Source organism: Aquila chrysaetos, chromosome Z, assembly GCF_900496995.4.
Source record: "Aquila chrysaetos chrysaetos chromosome Z, bAquChr1.4, whole genome shotgun sequence".
Lineage (NCBI taxonomy): Eukaryota > Metazoa > Chordata > Aves > Accipitriformes > Accipitridae > Aquila > Aquila chrysaetos.
In genome coordinates, this window is record NC_044030.1 from 14,327,606 (window position 1) to 14,349,665 (window position 22,060).

At 39.0% G+C, this 22,060-nt stretch overlaps 1 protein-coding gene across 2 annotated transcripts in view; it reads right to left on the reverse strand.

Annotated features, from left to right (window-relative positions):
• The window catches only part of LINGO2 (leucine rich repeat and Ig domain containing 2), a 565,281-nt gene that overhangs the window by 362,653 nt on the left and 180,568 nt on the right, over positions 1 to 22,060 (reverse strand). The window contains exon 2 of one of the 2 annotated variants that reach the window (XM_030004177.1): positions 19,417 to 19,587. The exons of the other annotated variant lie outside the window; for it this stretch is intronic. The gene's annotated coding sequence lies outside the window, so the exon portion shown is untranslated. The remainder of the gene's footprint in view (positions 1 to 19,416; positions 19,588 to 22,060) is intronic. 2 annotated transcript variants of the gene reach the window in all.

A 22,060-nucleotide genomic window follows, 5' to 3' on the forward strand; every position in this document is an offset into this window, starting at 1 on the left:
AGAGTTTGGGACAGAGCCTAAACATGTCATACTGAATTGGACAAACACAACATGAACATCTAGAATGCCCAGTACTCACTTGCACCATTTAACACTCAATCGTCATTATTAATAGCAGGTTTCATTCGTATAAAGTCTAACAGACAACTTTATTTTGCTGCATGATAGTTCAAAAAAATCACTCTTTGACAGAAACAAAAGGAGTTAATGAAATTATATGATATAATATTAAACTGTTGCAACAGTCCATTTTATAATCTTTTCTCATCAGCTCAGCAAATAGGATTTGCTATGACATAAAGTGAAGGACTAAGACCTTTATTCAGGAACATTTCCCATTTCAGTCAGATACAGGCTGAGACAAGAAGAAATGAGAAGTTACAAGAGCAGAGATTAAGAAAACAGTCATTTGTTTGAGCATAAGTCCAATAGCACTCTTGTTTTTCCACAGGTGCCTTCATCCCTGTAGTTTGCCTGCCACTGTTATTTACAATAGCAACATTGCTTTCCATGACATAATGCTGATTTCTTGCAGAAGAATGAATATTTAGTTTTGTGCCATTCTAAAAGAACATTAGCTTACTCTCAGAACTTAGGGACAAGTTCATGACAAAAAGTTACAACAATCATCGTGAGACAGCAAATCCTACAATCAAGCTATTGCTTGTTAGCTTTTGTGGGTAAGGACGTTTAATCTTATTCATTACTCAGAGTGGCCCTGCATCTCTTCTAGGTGAGAGAAAATTAAGAGATATTTGCTATAAAAGCAAATAAAAATAGCTATAAAGCTATTTGCTTTATCCAGGGATACACAGAGCTACTCAGTGCCAGTAGTATGGCTTGATGATATCACAAAGTGCTGCTAAAATCTGTGGGGATTACCAAAGAAGGAAGAACCAATGAAGGAATTACTTTGCTTACTGCTTCTTTGGCTTACTCTGAAACAAATTTGAGCTGGCTCTGAGATTTCCTCTTCCTTTTCCACACCCACAATTCCTCCTCATTCATAGGTGCATACAGAAACAAGTGCCTGAATTTAAAAAGTTACACCTATAAAATAAGGCAGCTCTCCAGCATGCATACCTAAGAGGTGCTTCATTTTATAGCTGTAATCTACCCGTAATGTAATTGATATCTTTCAGCAATATAAAGAGAATATAGAACTGTCACTATAACTAAATCAACTTTATATGAATGTTCTTAAACTAAAGCAAAATGGTTTTTGACCTTGCACTTGTAACTTGATGGATGATTCAACTGAGGACCTGATTCATTTTAGAGGACTGTGTTTATAAAACACATGACATTCATCTTCAGATTGGGAAACTGAGCTCTTGCCCTTAAGGTTTGCAGTAATCTTAGCAGAACTGTAGTCTGGAAAAGAGTACCAATACATTTATGCTTTCCTTACCCTTTGGCAACATTACTTTCAGGGTAAGAGCTCTAGCAGCAAATATTTTGTTATATAGTCAGAGCTTGGTGCAGCTAGTGAAGCAAATCAAAACACTCCAAACTCCAGATGCTTCATTTCATGAATTCACCCCAAAGCAAACAGATTACCATCTGGGCATATGAAACAGAAAGATAAAATACACACTTAAAGTAGTCTGTGTTTGCAAGTACAGTGTGTGTAGTTTGAGCTAACATACTATGAATTAGAAATGTTTTCTACCTGAATGGTATTTGAGATATTACTGAGATGCTGAGCTGATATTTTGGATGAAATGTAATATGCTTTAATTCAGCTGATAAATACTCCAAAAAACATCAAAAATTTTGACTCAACACCATCAATAACATCTGGAGTAGTGATTGATTTTTCCAATTATTGTTATTCATTTCAGACATTCAGAAAATATATTGAGGCTATTTAAAGAATATTATTTCAGAGAACCAACTGTAACTGCCCAAACAAATATAAAATAAATGTATACAAAGCAGATGATAAACTCTTCCCCCATGATTTCTACATATACGCACTTCAACCTTCTTAAAAACCTGACATTTTTTCACAAGGTTTTGAATACCTATTATGAAATTTTGGACCCACTGAAGACCATGGAGAATTCCCACCAATTCCAGCTTTTAATTTCTTTTGCCACAGAAACATATTATATTGCAGTCAATAGCCTGAAATACGTGGAATCATGTGGACTGAAGCCTTCATGTAATTTTGCACCATGGATGTGCTTACTGTCTGCAGCACAGGGCAAAGGCAGCAGCAGATATTGTCTGAGGAGTGAAGTCAGTTTGGGAAACAAGATAGCCACTTTTCTCCTGGACTCAAAAATTCCCAGCAAAGGCAGTCTGGATGCAGATGTTTTCCACTGTCTTGTCAGATAAAGAAGCCATGGGAATCATGATACAGTTGTGGAAAGGCTTCACACAGAGTCACCTTAGAGTTGACTGACTTATTACTGCAGGTGCTCTGGGCCTGAGCTAATTCCTCTGGAATCTCTACCATTTAACAGTGCTCCAGGTGCTGTATTAGGAAAGGCACTTTTCATTTCAGAAATGCAGACATCCCATTCATATTCCTACTGCATTTACAATAACATGGTTCCTGCAAATTCCCTGGCTATTATGGTGTGAACACTCCTCACATTCCTGTAAGAGACTGCCACAGGTTCAGGTCAATTTTGCTCATCTCTGCAGTGCAGACTGTTGATTCCTTAAGTTTATGTCCATTACCTTTATTATAAGCCAGCAGGAACATGTGTCTAATTCTACTGGACTCAGATACTAAAATGGGATGCTAATCTGAGACCTCTTCCTCCAGTCTTTTTTAATACTAACATCATTTCTATTAGGGATTATCTACTTGAGAATTTTTTCATCCCTTATTTTCAGCAAGTTCTCAGCAATTACAGTCTTTGTTGTAATTGCTGAAAGTCCTTTTGAACTTACAAATTAAATAGACTCAAAGAACAGATCTGGAAAATACTATAGTTTTCAAGCCCAGAGGAAACAGAATCACTACGTGAAATCCACAATTACTCTCCCTGACCTTGGAAAGACAATTGTATTCAAGGCTATGAAATTGAGCTCACAACCTGAGACAGATATGTAGACTTTTAATGACACTGACTGGTATAGGAAAAGGTTTGCATGCTATAGATCTTGTGAAAATGTAGAGATGAAATCCACTACCATTTTTGAACTGGTTGTTGCAATATGAAATTTGATGGGCTGCAACTCTATAGCTAAACTGTCTGCTTTCTTCCAACCCTTATGGAAGATGAGAAAAATGCAGAAGATGAGCATGACTCACTGAAAAATGGTAAGGAAGCAGATGAGAGTTTTATCCAAATTTATCAGCAATTATTGATCCCATTTCCCATTCTTTTCAAAGGGCCAATCATTTGACTGTCCTCCATTAGGTACTCAGAGCTATTTAACTCCTATAATGAAATAAATTTATACAAAGGTAAGTCTAATTCAAAGAGTAGCCTGTTCACTTCTGGAATGCAATCAAATCAGAACGGGATTTGCATCTCTTATAAGGCATTGCACTTATGGTAGGAAATGCAAACTAACACTTAGCTAAGTCAAAACAAAAGTTAATTTTAATTCAGTGAATGAAAGCATTCTGATTCCAATTAAAGTGGGTGATTAGGTATTTAATTTAAATTTTAGAATTGAAAGCTTAGGATAACAATGGATTGACTTTTTTTTTTTCAAGAAAGAATTATTCTGATCTGACAAAAATTGTTCCCTATTTAAAAATTCACAACCATAGCATTTAAGCAAGGTTTAACATTTCCAAAGGTTCTCCACAGAAATGCATATTTTACAGTACAGCAAAGGTTGGATTTTGAAAAGAATATTTAGGTTTGATAATGTTTATTAGAAAAAGATTTGGTAATCACTATTGAAATTTTCAAATCCCCCAAAAAGGGTAATAATACAAATGGATGCCCCTCTTTTCAAACCCTTCATAAATACAAACTTGTAAACATCTTTGCTCATGTGCTCCTCATGTTGAGATTTCAAAGCAAGAGCTCTATATATGAAGATTGTGAGCATGCTGAACCCCTACTCTATTGCATTTCACAGTTAAAAAAAATTCTGCATAGATTTCATTGGAAAAATAGAATCTATAAAAACTTTCTCAGATATATTAGCAACCAAGAAGGTATCAGTTGGAATGCTGCATTCATTTATCTTTTTCTTAGTATCTTGTACTCAACAAAGCATTTCTATCTCTTGCAAAATTTGGTTTAGGGGGGAGTAAATCCTCAGCGAAGTAAATAAAGATGACTTGTCTCTAAATATGCAGAGAAAACATTTGATCTTTTCTCCCTTCTTATACACAAAGGACACAATATTTTCCAGAAGACTTTTGTGAAGTTTCACACTGGTTTGGTTTTTGTTTTAATTGTTATTATCATTTAAGAGATGTAACAAACCCAACAGTTTTTCTTAAGAAAGGAAAAAAGGTATAAAGATCCACATTTATTGAGAGCTAAAAGTTAATAAGGTCCTGGGAGAATTAAAGTCGGTAACTGTGAACTTAAGACTCAACAAACTGGATAAGTAACCTCTGAAATAGGTGTCTTCTGTCTATCTCTGCTCTACAGCTTCAAACTGTTTCCTTTCTCTCAATCAGAAAGGATTTAATGTAGAAACTTTGAGTGAAAGTTTTAGATTCACTAAAAGAGATAGGACCCCCGCCTCGTTCCCCCAGCTATAGGTGTGGCATTACTGTAATTGCTGAAGAATAGCAGCAGCTATTGAGGTTAGAATTTTTGAAGGAAGACATCTATATACAATAACTATTTTTTGTCTATGTTTATTGGCAAAAGTATATGTTCAGCTGAGAGCATCAACCTCTCTTTCATACAATCTTCTATTAAAAAGCTCAAGATACGCCTGCAAATGCAACATGGCTCATTTTAAAGGCAACAGCAAACTGTAAGTGAGTAGAATTGTAGAAAGAAACTATTCTGATCCACTGAATAAGCTTTAATTAGAAACATAAAATGTGTGTTAAACACTTGGTGTCATTAAGAAATTACATGGAAATCCATCACTGCCAACAGCCACAGTCTGAATTTATTACTTCATAATGGCCTAATGGAGTAATTACAGACCACTCTGTAACCTAAAATTAAGAACTATTCCTTCTTAAGTGATATGATTTCCTTGATCTGTACGTAGCACTCTCTTCATGCCTTTTAGTTTTGCTAAGGTTATTTTGAAATCGTGTGAATATTTGCTTCCATTGACTTGAACCTTCAGTACATTTTCTTTTTTTCTGGAATGAAGTCAGCAGTCTAAAATAAGAGTTTGCACCATTAGGCTCAAAATAAGGCATTTTAATGTAAGATATAGCAGATGGTATGCCAAGTTAATGTTCACTTTCAATTTAGCCATTTGATTTCTTTCCTATAAAAGCACCTAACACAGGCAATATTTAAGAGGTTTCATGCCTCAGAAAAATAATGACTGGAGGCAGTAATGGGTGTGTAAATAAGCTTTTCATTTTAAAAGAGTCTGGATATTACAGCCATATAAGAACTGACTTAAAAGGGTAAAAAGAAGCATTGTTCAAGGAGGAGTTTGGTGGCTGTTGTCAGGATACAGAAAAGTAGTGATCCCCTTAAAAAATATTAAGTTTATTAGTTGCATTGTTGTAACAAAATACGCAGCTGTAACCCTGGGAGATATTACCTATTCAAGCTATTTCATGTCCAAAAAATTTTGCAAAGGTACTATACTTTCTGCCTCTTTTGCTTGCAAAGAATCAGTAGGGTTTCTTGGAACATTTTGGAAGGAACAGGGCCAGTCTTTTCCACATCTTTCATATTTTAGGGACAAAATTTGAATCCATGCAAAGATCATACAGAAGGCTGACCACATTTAATGTCCATGATCAACTTGACTAACAAGCAAGATTTTAAGTAAAGAACTGTTAACCAGTATTGTTTTATATAAACAGATAAGATGGTTTAGTACTTTTCTATAAAGCCATTTTTTTTGTTTGTTTAGACTCCTTAAAAAACCCCTCAGAACAAAAGACTTTTAATAATGCAGTTCTGTTTCTGAGACTAAAAACCAATGCATAACTATTTTACTAAGAACAGTATTTTATTAAAATCATTTATGTACAAGTTTCTTTTTGTCATGTAGAGGATGAAAATGCAGGATGGTACACCTATGTGCTTGTGTATACCGTACTCTTTTATAGTCTCTTATCATTGCACAATTGCAAAACCAGAAAGCACATAACCATCACAGAAAAGAAGATACGCTATCTGCTTAACGTTTGTATAAGTAAAAATAAGTGGGTTTATGCTGCAGCTGTTTTTTCTGTCACTATGTCTGAAAAGCTAATACTACTGTCAGTATACCTCAGACATCTGTGTTTAAAACAAAATAAAAATTCTACAAAATATCATTGTTTTCCCTGTGACAGATAAACATGGTTTTATCATCTTGTAATGATTTAGGTAAACCTCAGGCATCCTCTTTGTGGTATATTTTTACTTGGTAGCAAGTCTACAAACTTAGATTGTCTTCCCCACATTGCCTAGAAGAATGAGAAATTAACTGAGACTCAGTGATTGACACAACTTTGCAGTTAAAGCTATCTTTCCATTGCTAATAAAGTGTAACAAGATGTGCTGTTGCCATTCTATTGCTGATTTGTATTAACTGTGATATGAAGCAGAACTCTTAGGTAAAGAATGACTAAATTTTCAGTCAAGTTTTTATTTTTCAGAGTCATAATGTAACTAGATATTTCAGCAGCTTATTTAGCAATATATGAATTAGTCAGATTTTTAGGTACAGAAAAATACAACCCCCTGTTTAAACCATATTCATTTAATACAGAAAAAGTCTAAAATATAATAGAACAGACACTTATTGACTTTTGCCAAATCTTAATTATAGAGTTCCATTATTTTCCATAATTAATTTACAGTTGAATAGTGTCTCTAAAAGGACATGCAAATCAGAACTATGATGCTGTGCAGAATTCCAATCACGCTTGAAAGCCTACAATATGCCAAAATAAAGAAACCCTGCTGAAAACATTTTAATGTGAAGCAAAAAAAAAAAGTTTTAAAAAACAGTTCAAATTCTGTGTGCTTGCAAAAAGAACTTAGAGACTCCATTTCTTTTTATAATTTTTAAAACAAGCTGCTTTGGCATCATATTAGACAATAGAAAATTGTCTAATATCATTTGCTACAAAACATGTGGGTCTACATAAAATGACTGCTATGTACTTAACAGGTTTTGCATCAGAACTGCAGTATTTATTGCAGTGAATAAATAAATGTATTCAAAGCATGCTGGAGTTAACCTATAGAGAGAATTTTCTTGTCTTTGGGTATTCAAAAATGTATGAAGAATGTAAGATATTCTTTGTGTATAAAGAATAGTGAGATTCATGGTGACCAAGTTTTTAATCACAGTTCCTTTCCAGGAATTAGTGCCATTTGCAATTTCCAGGGACTGTTTTGCTTCTGAAGATTTAAGAATAAAATCCAGAAGCTGAAACAAGCTTTAAGATGTAACTGAAGCCAAAAGAGAAAGCAAACCCCCTGCCTCTCCCTACATGCCCCACCTCCACCCTATCCCCCCCTGCCCCAAAAAAAAGTTTCCTTCCCAGTTTTTCTACCTGTCTCAAAGAGACATAAGGTCAAACAAGTATGGGAACTCTTTTAACATCCTACAGAGCAAAGGGAGAAAAATGAAGACAACCAACAGGCAGTCCTGATGCATGGTTGTTTTGTGCTATTCTGTTAGAGAGGAATCTGTTAAAACCAGATTTATAGCAAGTAGTATGTGGGAAAAGCATGAAACTGCATACACAGAAGTAAGTTAGCTGACTCTCTAAGTGTGCCTGGGCTGAGCACTAACAATAAGCCAACATCCCCCAGCGTTAGGGTACAAAATCTGGAAGGAAAGAAGGTGAATATGCATTAAGATTTTCTGTCAAGTGTAAAATCAGAAAACCTATTTAATAGTGTGACGTGAGTTCAGAGACCATGTTTTATTTTCAGCATCATACATATTATTTCAAGAAGTATGATGAGAAAAAAAATCTATTAGCAGACCTGTAGCAAAAACCTATGTTGGCTCTGAAAGAGACTGAAAAGCATAGTGAGAAGTACAGAAAAATAAAGAGTGACAAAAGCTCTGGTGACTGTGGCACTGAGAAATGCAAAACATGGGTAAGTGGAGCAGTGAGGGAGAAGCTTGTGAGTGGGTGAAAGGAGCAGCCAACAGAGAGTGTTCATACTGCCAGGTTGGCTACACCTAAATCAGGTCTTAATGTCCAGCCAGATTTAAAAATCTCAGACTGTAAGGCAAGAGAAGAAATTAATTAGCTGCACTACCAACTTCCTCTCTACAGGAAAGCATGGTAGAGTCATAGAATGGTTTGGGTTGGAAGGGAGCTTCAAAGACAATCTAGTTCAACCTCCCTGCCATGAACAAGGACATCTTTCACTAGATCAGGTTGCTCAAAGCCCCATCCAACCTGGCCTGGAACACTCCAGGGATGGGGCATGCACAACCTCTCTGGGGAACCTGTTCCAGTGTTTCACCATCGTAAAAAATTTCTTCCTTATGTCCAATCTAAATCTCCCCTCTTTCAGTTTAAAACCATTGCCACTTGCCCTGTCACTACAGGCATTAGTAAAAAGTCTCTCTCCATCTTTCTTATAAGGCCCCTTTAAGTATTGAAAGGCTGCAATAAGGTATTCCTGGAGCCTTCTCTCCAGGCTGAATAACACCAACTCTCTCAGCCTTTCTTCATAGGAGAGGTGTTCCAGCACCCTGATCATTATTTTCATGGTCCTCCTCTGGACCCATTCTGACAGCCATGCCTTCCTTGTGCTGGGGACACCAGATATAGGAGCAGAATTTCAGGTGAGGTCTCACAAGAACAGAGTAGAAGGAGAGAATCACCCCCCTCAACCTGCTGGCCACACTTCATGCAGCCCAGGATACCATTGGCTTTCTGGGCTGCAAGCATATATTGCTGGCTTATGTCCAATTTTTCATCTACCAGTATCCCTTCTCTGCAGGACTGCTCTCAATCCATTCATCCCCCAGTCTGAATTGATACTGGGGATTGCCCCAACACAGGTGCAGGAACGTTGCACTTGGCCTTGTTGAACTTCATGAGGTTTACATAGACCCACTTCTCAAGCCTGTCAGGGTCACTCTGGATGGCATCCCTTCCCTCTAGCTAATCAACTGCACCACTCAGCTAGGTTTCATCTGCAAACCTGCTGAGAATGCACTCAATCCCACTATGCCATTAAGGAAGATACTATATAGTACTGGTCCCAGTAAGGACCCTTGAGGGACATCACACATTACTGGTTTCCACTTGGACATTGAGCCATTGACTGTAACTCTTTGGACATGGCCATCCAGCCAATTCTTTATCCATCTAACAGTCCATCCATCAAAACCATATGTCTCCAATTTAGTGGCAAGAATGTTGTGGGGGATCATACCAAAGGCCTCACAGAAATCTAGGTAGATGACATCCCTAGCTCTTCCCTTGTCCACTAATGCAGTCATTCCATCACAGAAGGCTACTAGATTAGTCAGGCACAGCCATGTTGGTTGTGTCTAATCGCTCCCCTGTGTTCCATATGCTTCAGCGTAATTTCCAGGAGGATCTGCTCCATGATCTTACCAGGCACAGAGGGGAGGCTGACTGGTCAATTGTGAAATGGATATTTGTATAGTTATGCTTGGATATTCAGTTCTTTCTATGCTGTGTATTGACCTGTGTTTCAGGGTTTAGTTATTTTGACATGGTCTGGGGTTTTCTTCCCTCTTTTCTTCCCCCCACCCCACCTCACTGAAATGGCTCATGGGAGGTCTCCTGCCTAACCCACTGTCCAGAGCAGGCTCAACTGTGGGGTCAGACCAGGTTGCTGAGGGCTTTATCCAGTCAGGGCTTGAAACCCTTCAAGGTCTCTTCAGTCACCTCCCTTGCTGTATCAGATTAATCCAACTATCTTCAACGCAGATACACTGGTACGAAATCTATGCAAAAACATTTAATTTTTTTATTCCATATATGTCTACCCATACATCCCACATTTGTGATACTACTCAAAATCTTCCTAAATCTCTGTTTGAATTCTCAGGAACCCTACCTAGATACACACATTCTGATTTCACAAGGTGTTTTAGCAAGATTAAGATGGCAAAATGGAATGGCATAAAAATCAGCTCTTAGGACTGGTTCACAAGAGTGTTGTGAACTCATGCCTAGCAGAAACAGGGTATCAAGTTAATTTTAAAGGTCTGGCTGCAGACTTTAATTCACCTGAATTTACACTGTCTACTGTTGATAAAACTGGGACCTGAAATATGATTTGTGTTGTCCATGCTAGTCTGCCAAAATTCTAACATCCATAATTTAATTTAGGTCTCAAGCAATCCTGTTACACAGTTCCTAAGATAACCACAAAAAGCAAAACTTACTTCTCCTCTGAGTTTTATCCTAAGAAGTCTTTAGGAGCTAATTTTTGGGACTTTTAAATTAATGACAAAGTTCACATTAACCTTAGTGCTGTAGGATTATGGCCTTAGACTCCTAAAAACATCTTCATTTCTTTTCTGTCACTTGCTGGAGGTAGAATAGTGCTTTTTGGATTGCAGAGATTTTGCCTTATTTGTTTTGTGAAGTGCTTTATGCATTTACCATGGACTATAAATAATGAGAAGAAAAGGTGGTTATTTTGAGTAAGAAAAGTTGTTTACAAGAAAAAGAAAATATAGTACTCCTTTATACTCCTTGTGGAACACAAAGTAGAGCCATGGTGTCTCCTCAGTTTTCAAAACAACACAAACAAAAAGGTCATAGAAAGAAAGGAGGAACAATGCATAGAAGAACCACCAACAAATCAGGAGAAATGAGATGCACTCAGATTTCAGTTCTCCCCTCAGAAAAAATTATTTACAAGAAATGCAAAGGCAACATACTGTCAGCCCTGAACATTTATTACAGCATCTGTATCCTGGTTTCAGCTGGGATAGAGTTAATTTTCTTCCTAGCACCTGGTATAGTGCTGTGTTTTGTATTTAGTATGAGAATAATGTTGATAACACACTGATGTTTTCAGTTGTTGCTAAGTAGTGTTTAGTCTAAAGTCAAGGATTTTTCAGCTTCTCATGCCCAGACAGCAAGAAGGCTGGAGGGGCACAAGAAGTTGGGAGGGGACACAGCCAGGGCACCTGACCCAAAGTGCCAAAGGGGTATTCCAGACCATGTGACAGCCTTTGACACTGTCTCTCACAGCATAATCCTTGAGAAGCTGGCAGCTCATGGCTTAGACAAGTGTACTCTTCGCTGGGTAAAAAATTGGCTGAGTTGACAAGCCCAGAGGGTTGTGGTGAATGGAGTTACATCCAGTTGGTGGTGGGTCACAAGTGGTGTTCCCCAGGGCTCAGTATTAGGGCCAGTTCTCTTTAATATCTTTATCATTGATCTGGATGAGGGGATCGAGTGCACCCTCAGCAAGTTTGCAGATGACACCAAGTCGGGAGGGAGGGTTGATCTGCTCAGGGGTAGGAAGGCTCTACAGAGGGATCTGGACAGGCTGGATAGATGGGCTGAGGCCAATTGTATGAGGTTGTCATGGCTTAACCCCAGCCAGCAAATAAGCACCACGCAGCCACTCACTTGCTCCCCCCCCCCCGCCCAGTGGGATGGGGGAGAAAATCGGGAAAAGAAGTAAAACTCATGGGTTGAGATAAGAACGGTTTAATAGAACAGAAAAGAAGAAGCTAATAATGATAATGATAACACTAATAAAATGACAACAGTAATAATAAAAGGATTGGAATGTACAAATGATGCACAATGCAATTGCTCACCACCCGCTGATCGACACCCAGTTAGTCCTCAAGTGGTGATCCCCCACTCCCACTCCCCCCAGTTTATATACTGGATGTGACATCACATGGTATGGAATACCCCATTGGCCAGTTTGGGTCAGGTGCCCTGGCTGTGTCCTGTGCCAGCTTCTTGTGCCCCAGCCTTTCTCGCTGGCTGGGCTTGAGAAGCTGAAAAATCCTTGACTTGAGACTAAACACTACTTAGCAACAACTGAAAACCTCAGTGTTATCAACATTCTTGGCATACTGAACTCAAAACACAGCACTGTACCAGCTACTAGGAAGACAGTTAACTCTATCCCAGCTGAAACCAGGACAGAGGTTCAGCAAGGCCAGGTGCCAGGTCCTGCACTTGGGTCACAACAACCCCATGCAGCGCTACAGGCCTGGGGAAGAGTGGCTGGAAAGCTGCCCAGCAGAAAAAGACCTGGGTGTGCTGGTTGACAGCCGGCTGAATATGAGCCAGCAGTGTGCCCAGGCGGCCAAGAAGGCCAACGGCATCCTGGCTTGTATCAGAACTAGTGTGGCCAGCAGGAGCAGGGAGGTGATTGTCCCCCTGTACTCGGCACTGGTGAGGCCGCACCTCGAGTGCTGTGTTCAGTTTTGGGCCCCTCGCTACAGGAAAGACATTGAGGTGCTGGAGCGTGTCCAGAGAAGGGCAACCAAGCTGGTGAGGGGCCTGGAGCATAAGTCTTATGAGGAGCGGCTGAGGGAACTGGGGCTGTTTAGCCTGGAGAAAAGGAGGCTGAGGGGAGATCTTATCACTCTCTACAACTACCTGAAGGGGGGTTGTAGTGAGGTGGGTGTTGGTCTCTTCTGTCAGGTGGCTGGAGATAGGACGAGATGAAATGGCCTCAAGTTGCACCAGGGGAGGTTTAGATCAGATATTAGGAAAAATTTCTTAACTGAGGGGGTTGTCAAACATTGGAACAGGCTGCCCAGGGAAGTGGTTGAGTCACCATCCCTGGAGGTATCCAAAAAACGCGGAGACAAGGTACTTCAAGACATGGTTTAGTGGGCATGGTTGACGGTTGGACTTGATGATCTTAAAGGTCTTTTCCAACCTAAACAATTCTATGATTCTATGATTCTATGTCCTGTATATAAATTGGGGGGAAACCTGGCTGGGGACCGCTGCTCAGTAACTGACTGGGCATTGGTCAGCCAGTAGTGAGCAACTGCACTGTACATCACTTGTTTTGTATAATCTAATTATTTCATTATTATTTTTTATTATTATTATTACCATTATTATTATTTTCTTCCTTTTCTGTTCTATTAAACTGTCTTTATCTCAATCCATGAATTTTACTTTTTTCCCAATCCTCTCTCCCATCCCAGTGGGTGGGGAGAGTGAGTGAGCAGCTTCATGGTGCTTACCTGCAGGCTGGGGTTACACCACAACAATCTGAAAAATGTGCCTTTTGTGACCACTATCTCCAGCTAATACACCAAGACTGGGCTGACGGAGATATAAATCACAACATAACCTAATTCTTTTGCTTCAGTCCTCACTGCATGATTATTTTGCAGGAGGATACATAACCTCATCTCACCCCGAGATGAAATGAGCAAATGCCAGAGGAGCATTGGAAATTTTGTCTGACATTTGACGTACAGAACACATACAGCTGTTAAGAGGACTTTATGTCATTCAAGTCTGGCTGACATATTACTAGGTCAAAACACAGGTACTGGGTCCCGGCACAACATAAATTTAAATAGTGATTTGCCTGTTGCCATGTAAAGTCACTTTGTAATGACCCCTCCGCTGGAAGACGTATGGGCTTGGTGCAGCAGATTGTCCCCAACCATGTACCAGCCAACCCGCATTGCTGATCTGCAGCTGGTTACCAGCTACTTGCATGGGGAATTTCACTTTCCACTTTCTTCCTTTTCTTCCTCTCCTGCTCCCCAATGTTCTTGGCTGTGCACCCCTGCCACTGACCTTCCTCCAGCTGCAGAGCCCTGTTAAAAACTTTGGTGAATAAACTCAGCTGAGAAGTCCAGCTGTGTTAGTTTTCTAGTAGATTTGCAAATTGTGTTAGCTTATGGAGGACTCTGAGAAGCAGAGCCAGATAAAAGCTGACAATAGGAAGATGCAGAACGTAAGCACCCAAAGCAAGTAGCTTTGGAAAGGTAGGAGTAGGGTAGGGTAAGCTTTGAAAGGGAATTGTCCCCTTCTGCAACTCTGGGTTACTAAACTGCCTTGCCCCATTTCCTGGAACTGCACCATTATGATGTAACATAACATCATGCTACACGCTTAGCATGGGTGTAATGTTTCATATAAGTACTCTAGAGCACCTTGATATTCTGAGGGCAAAAAGATTAAAGGGAAGGCACAGAAGAAGATGTCTGTGCCACAAGTTACAACAGTTTGTAGAAAGGAAGAAGTTGGCTAACTCATCTAACACAATAATGACAACTATTAAACTTTAGCTGTTACAGAACTAGTAGACATTATATGAATGAAACCTCACCATTCTTCTGAAATTAAATAAATAAATCTCCCATTCCACAGGGAGACACAGGGAGCAAAGACTAAAAATATTCAATTATTCAAATTTTTATTATTATTCAGTCCTTTTTTTTTTAAGCAAGTCCCATTGTTTTCATAGTATTTGTACTCACTTTCTGCAGATTTCTGTTGGCACACAGGAATGATTATCAACAGGAATGACTGCCCTTTTCAGCAGATATAGCAGAAGGGAAGTTATCAATTCATAATTCACATGGGGATCATGATTCAAAGAGCTGCTGTATTCATCCAGCCAAGTAACAGAAATATATCATATCACCTATGGGGCCATAAAAACATGTTTGAGTACTGGATACCTGGAGGAATGCTTATAGCAAAGAGTGTGGGAGCAATTTATTGCCTGAAATAAGCTATTGCATTCATGAAGCAATTGACAACAAACAGCACGCTATTAGAACTGGGAATAATTCTAGCTATTTTTTCAGTTAGTAACAGAACTATATTTGAACTACTCTGTAGACCTTATTCAGCTTATAAGAATGAAAGAATCCACAACCTTGCACAAACTTCAGAAATCATCTCACTCTTCCTATTCTGAGCCTTTATCCTCTTTTTATGGGCAGGAGCACACCAACCCTCTTATTTCATATTATGATTGTTAAACTTTTTCAAGTCACAAATGGCTTATAAACAGGTCTTTTCTGTAACTATGAGTGTGTGTGAACACAGGTGAAAGTTCCTGCGAGTCAGTGAGATGGTGGGAGGCTGAGCTCAAATGTGTGACCTCACAAACCATGTTCTTTGCTGAAAAACTACCACTTGGTGTGACTTCTTCAGCTGAAAGTTGATCCTGGCTTTTTGAGTATAATCTGCATTGTTAGTGATCAAACACTAAGGAAATTTCCTGACTTAATTGAAGACATTACAGGTAAAATCTAAAGTGGAAGCTAGAAATCTTTCCTCTCAAACCTTTACTGCAACTGTAACATCAGTCAGAAAAAAAATTAAAAGTTTGGGATGGTCTGTAAAACAACTTGAACTTTAACTCAAAACAGAAGATATTTCACACTGTTAGTGCCAAAAACCACTGAGGCTGCATAGGTTTTGGTACAGACATTTTGATATAGTTTTATCCAACTATGCAGTGAGAAAAGCCACCTGACTGAAGTCTGAAATGTTCAAGATTTTCTGAAATGGCTCATCCAAAACAAAAGCATGCAGAACCTGCCAATTTTGTAGGGACAGCTAGGCCACTAGTATGCCTTCTATTGACATTCTTTGAGTAAGGCAGGGGATTTAGCTAACAAATTGTCTGACATCCCAAGAAACTGGAAATTTTTGAATGGCAATACTTGGCACTGGGCTTCTATAAATGCAATTTTGAAATTAAAACCCTAAAATTCATACTTGTCAAAGTCTTCAGGATTAAAGATTTAGTAATAACACTTTATTCCCCAGCTTGGCTGTAAATTGAGAATTAACTCTCTTCATGAGGTTTCTATATAAAGAAGGAAGCTCTGTGCATGGCTATATATATATATATGGAAAAAATGAGAATATCATGGCAATGACCACAGTTTAAATCATAAAACCTTTAAGACAATGCATATGAGCTTATACTCGTTCACGTCACTTCTTAATAAGAACTTGCACATATAAGCATTCTATTTCAGCAGGGGAAAAAAAAAATAGTTTAAACTATGAAAACAAACTTCCAGACAGGAGATTATAAATACAAACATCTACAAAACCTATTAGAAATTCACCACAGCAATGATAGGTTGAGAGCTTCAAGTTTATCATCACAAAAAATATGACAGAATGAAAAGATTATCAGGAAATAATTGTCAGGCTTTATCAGCTATAAACAACTACTTACAGTCTTTCATCCTCTACTGAGTTTACATCTTCTCTAAAATCTAAATAATGCTGCTATACACAGGGTGGCATCATGATTTCAGAAGCCATAAGCAAGACTGCAGGTGGGGAACAATATCTCCAGCAGTCTTACGGTAGGATGGAGGAAACTATGTAAACCCCAAACCTCTCCTTGGTGTTAATAATGTAGAACATATAATTTCTGTGGAAAGATCAAATCACACTGAGAAAAGCTTTTAAACAGAAACAATGGGGAAGACAGATGACAACCCAGAGCCTAGTAAAGAGGTGATGGATGGGGTGGAAAAGAAAGGTTTCTGGGCAATCGGAGCAAAAGAGACCTCAGGAACAGTACTGCAGGGTGGCAGGGCTCCTACCCCAGGGTAGGCACACAGCTGCACACAGATGGGGAAACAAAACCACGGTGACCAAGATGTGGTGGGACAGCTCACATAACTGGGGTAAGCAGTGGACAGGTAAAAACCCTTCGGTACAAGTGAACAGGGAAGAGGAGGAGGAGGCGGTCCTCAGTGTGATGGTACAGCTCAGACACATGGGGCTCCTCTATGGAGGCAGATGAGCCTGGCCAAACAGGGAATGCCTTTTGGCCCTTTGTCTCAGTATTCATTAACAAGGTCTATGTGCTTAAGGATGGGATTCAAGAACAAGGAGAATGACCAGAGCAGGATAAGTCAAGGATTACTTGTGAGCTCTCAACAAGCTCATGGGCTGCACCCAGCTGTGCTGAGAAAGCTGGCTGATGTGCTTGCAAGGCCACTCTCCAACAAGAAAGGTCTTGGGGATCGGGGGAGGTCTCTGACAATAGGGAGAAAGCAAATGATGCATCTATCTTCAATTAAAGCCAAAAGGTTCATTCTGGTAACTACAAGCCTTACTTTGGTCCCTGGGAAAATCATAGAGTGGGTCCTCTCGGGGCACATTTCTGAACACAAGAGAGAAGAAGGTGATGGGGAACTGACGGTGTGGTTTGACCAAGGGTGAATCATGCCCACACCAGCTGGTTACCTCCTGTGCTAAAATGACAAGATTTATGGACAAGTGGACAACAGGGGATGTCATTTACCTCAAATTTAGCAAGGCTTTCAACACTTCTTCCACAATTTCCTTGTAGCCAAGCTGGATGTTAAAGTCTGGGTGGATGCCTCACCCAGTGGGTAAATACCTGGTTGGACAGTTGGGCACAGGGGTGGCGGCCACTGGGTTGTATCTGCCTGGAGGCTGGTGCCCCATGGGGTTCCACAAGGTCTTCCCTGGGGCCTGTCCTGTTTAACATCTCTATCTGTGACCTGAGGATGAGACCAAGTGCACCCTGTCAGGTTTGCAGGTGAGACCAAACTGGGGCAGTGAATAAGTCAATATGCATGAGGGCAGGGCTGCTGTCCAGCTGGTGGGAAGAAGTGGCCAATGGGCCCCTCACGCAATTGGGGCAGGAGCAAAGGGAAGTCCTGTTCTAGGCAGGCAGAGAGTTTCCAGCTCCCATGGAATAAAGCCCTGAGCAACATGGTCTGACCCATAGTTGAGCCTGGTCTGGGCAGAAGGTTGGACTAGAGACCTCCTGAGGTCCCTGTTATCCTGAATTGTCCTGTGGTGCTACAATCCATAAAGCACAGCAGTAATTTTGAATACATACTATTCATGCCTTCTGATTTACCCTGCCTCAGTCCTGGGCCAAATAAAAAACTGTCTCTAGCAATGTGATATAAAGGATGAAGGATAGCAATGCAATTGGATGAAAGAATCAGGAGGCTAATTTTTTTAAAAAAGACAAATAGAATGTAATTGGAACTAGAGGAGCAATACTGTAGTGACACAAGCAGCTGCTCAAGACAGAATGGGAGGTAAAGGGCAGTAAAAGTTGCCAGCTCTAAACTGGCACTAGACTAATTTATGTTTCCCTCTGAAGGATGGCAACCAGAAGGTAAGCTGCTGCTTGATGAGTTGTTGCCTTTGACTATGCCAGTCAAAATTCATTTTGAGGATGTAAAAGAAACTGAGAAAGAAGAGTTATGTTCACTTTCTCACCTTACATTTCTCTTCTGGATCTTAACAATTCAAGAACTTGAACTTTTACTTCACAAAAAAAAAAAACCCTAAAATTCTTTCTAGATTACAGCTTGTCTGTTGTTAAAACAGAATATAAAGCTGGCAGTATTGGGACACTGTTTCTTCAAAGCCACATGAGCTGAGGAGAAGTGAGCAGGCTATCTGCCATTTAGGAGGAATTTGGGAGTTCATGAGTCAAACTGGGTCTTGGCATGACCCCTTAGCAGGATCACCTCTCAGGAGCAGATTAGTAACTTTCTGGCAGGAGCAGCAGTAACATAGATCATTACTCCAGGCAAAACCCCAAATTGTTGCAGCACTGTACAAACCAATCCCTGGCACAAAGCCAAAACAATGTGTTTAATACTATAGAAATAAAACTACAAAAGCATTAATGACACCCTTTCTCAGTGTAACCTGTTGTGATTTGTCAATATAGTTTGTTGTTGTGCTTGCCATATCTAAAACACTTGCCCATTGACCCCAGGCCAGGAATTACTGGGAGAAATATAAAGTATTTGGGTTTGCACTCTGGCTATACTTCATCTCCGAAGTGAAATCTCCAGGTCTTAAAACACAGAATTTGTCTGTTCTGCTCGAATTTACACATTGTGTTTTCTAGTGTGAAGCTGGAAGACAATTTTCTTTTTTAGGGATGTTTCATAATGGATTCTTTTATGCTCTACTTTATAACTGGTCATGAAGTGATTAATGTGTACTGCACATGCTGTGAACTGAATCCCAGTTCAGTGCTCCAACAAATTATAATATTGGCAAGCCAATTATTATTATTCAAAGAGTAAGAGATTAGAAAATACATTTTCAATATAAAACCATTAGAAAAACACTCTCTGTATGAATGTAAATTTTGCTTTTAATATCAGCCCCACAAATTTGTATATTCATTTCCAATATTTGCTGTAATGCAATATTTAATGGCAGCAAAAGGACTAAGTGCAGTAACATGATTTTCCCCATGAAGGGGGCCTCTCATAGGTGCTGAGCCTTTTTGAGGGAGAATTTTAAACTATAGCCTTTATTTATTACTTGTGAACGAAGTTGTAAGTTACTCAAACAAATGGGAGTCTGAAAGAAAGAAATGAACATACTGACACCCAGTGAACTCTTCTTCGAGTTGATACTATAGACTGCAAAGTTCAGAGTGAGATGGCTTTGGACTCCAGGCTTCTGTTAGGGTACGCGCTGTTCTGACTAATGGCTAGCAAAGCCCACGCAGTTCTCACAATGCCAAGGATGGTCCTTTCAGCACTAGTGAAAATCTAAAAAGGAGAAGGAAGAGAAAGAATGGTAGCCAAACGTAACTGCATGATAATACCAAGCACTGTCTTACAGATTGTCAAGGCCCTCTTACATGAGGTAAATGTGGCTTTTGTCTAAAATCTTCAGGTTCAGTTTAGAAAGACAAGATGACATTGATTCAGATCCAAAGAAAAATACAGTTCTAAGTCTGACTTACATATAATCAACTATTTGAAACCTTCAGAATAATCTAACTGAAAAATTTCTTAAACAGAAGACATTTCTAATTTACCAGTAGGAATAAGATCCAAAGAAAAAGAGCTGTAGTTAAAGAACAAGCAGCATTCAGTAAGTTAACAGGGTGCATCCACCTGCCATTTACAACATCCTAGTACAATTTTCCATAAAGAATATAATCCAGGACATTCCTTATCTCACTTACTATTACTATATTATGGTTTTACCTTTTGTGTTTTCTGGTAAACCAAGTTACAATTAATTTGCTGTCACAAAGCTGTCACAATTTGCTGAACAATGGCAATTTCAGTTCTGGACCATTTAATGTTAAACACATAGATTACTTTGGAAACTAACCAAAACAATGATCCTGATCTTCCAAATGCAGCAAGCTTCTTTAATATGTGCTTAGTTATAAGCATGTCTGTGAACCTATAAGCAAGATATAAGCAGGTGTGTTATTGGACCACAGCATGAGTTTTACAGGAAATCAACCTGGGATCCTGCTTCCCTAAAAATGACATGTGGGAAAAAGGAAAAGAACCCAGGGGGAAAAATGAATATAAACTCTTGGAAACATTAAAACACCTTAATTCTGATATGGAAAAGATGTTAATGAACTTGAATGAGCCAACTCTGCCACTTAGGACTTCAGCAAACTGAGGCATGTTAACAACCAGAAGAAGGTAATTTGTAATTCTGTGTCATAGGAACAAAAGGAATGAGTATACAATGGAAAAGCTGGGTGTATCTTTCATACACAGAACCAAAGAACAGATAGACCACAGAAAGTTAAAGGGTATACCTGAAGACTAAGAAGGATTGCAATGGCAACAGATAAGTTTTAAAACCTGAGTTACTGTACTAAAGCTAATAATAACCAATAACAGTTTTTGCCAGAATCTGTTCATTGTTAAACAAATGGAGAAAAAAAAGTAAGATTAAATGTAGGCTCAGGAATTCTCAGCGCTTGAAGCTCTTTAAGCAAAAATGACATCTAGAAGCAGAGGAAACCCATTACAAGGAAAACCCTAAGCTGAAATCCAAATTCAAACACAAACCTCAAGGATAATCTTTCAGAAATATTTTCACACTGAATTGATACTTGTCAGTTGCAATACAGCATTCAGGCATTTTGTTCTCTCCAACCTTCTCTAATTCAATGCTAATGTACCTCTTCTTCCAGCCAGCTCTACTGCATTGAAGTATCCTGAATATAATGAATAAGACCTATACATTCTTTGACATGCTATGGAAACACATTAACATATTGAGTGACTAAGCTTCTGTAAACAAATGTGTTGAAGATGCTTAACTGTATACTAAGAAGTAACAAAGCAGCTTTGCTTGCATTTTTTTGTCCACCAAGTAATAAACCCCTTTGGTCTCTAACAGTCTCTACACAGTTAATGCTGGTTTGGGCTGACAGATTGGGCACAGGATTGCAATTTGAAATATGCCTTAGAGGGCATCCAAACAGAGGTGAAAGACTGACAGAAGCGCAGCTGGTTTTCATGTCTATAGAGCTCCGTTCAGTGGAGGGTCAGGCAAGACCAGACTGCTCAAAGACGGATTACTACTTGTTTGTAACAAAGTATAAACATTTTCCAGCCTAAATATCTAACTTTGTATAACTTTCCAGACACTTCCTGGTTTTGCAGTTATATTTGCAAAAGCAGACAACAACAACAAAAAAAATTGAACTGTCCCCCACCCCGAAAAAAACCCACACTACAAAACAGTGTAATATCTCATACAAATGGAACCAAACCTTTTAATTCTATTCCTGGTCCACTATCTGGTTCAGTATAGGGGAAAAAAAAAAAAAAAAAAAAAAAAAATCAATCCTTAAACATATATCTTCATGCTTTCCATTCTAACCTGTAAAATGAGATAATAATGCTGTATTTGTCTAACTCTCAGAGATATGTGAAGACTGATCAATATCTGAAAATTACATGGAATCTCCAAACAAGATCAAGAAAAAGGACAAACTGAGTCTAATTCTTGATGATACTCATATTTGTTCACAATAGACCCAAGTGAAGATGAAAGATCGAAATCACAGTGGTTATGAAGTCAAGGATAACCTATGGTTTTAGAATATATATATATTTCTACACACACACATATGTTTACAAAACTTCTGCTGGAAGCTTAAGTAGTTTCAGTAACATGTAACAAAGTTCAGCTCTTATATGTAACCAGGGCACGTAAATTTCTGTGTTTCCTTTTTGACCTCCCTCATCTGCAAAG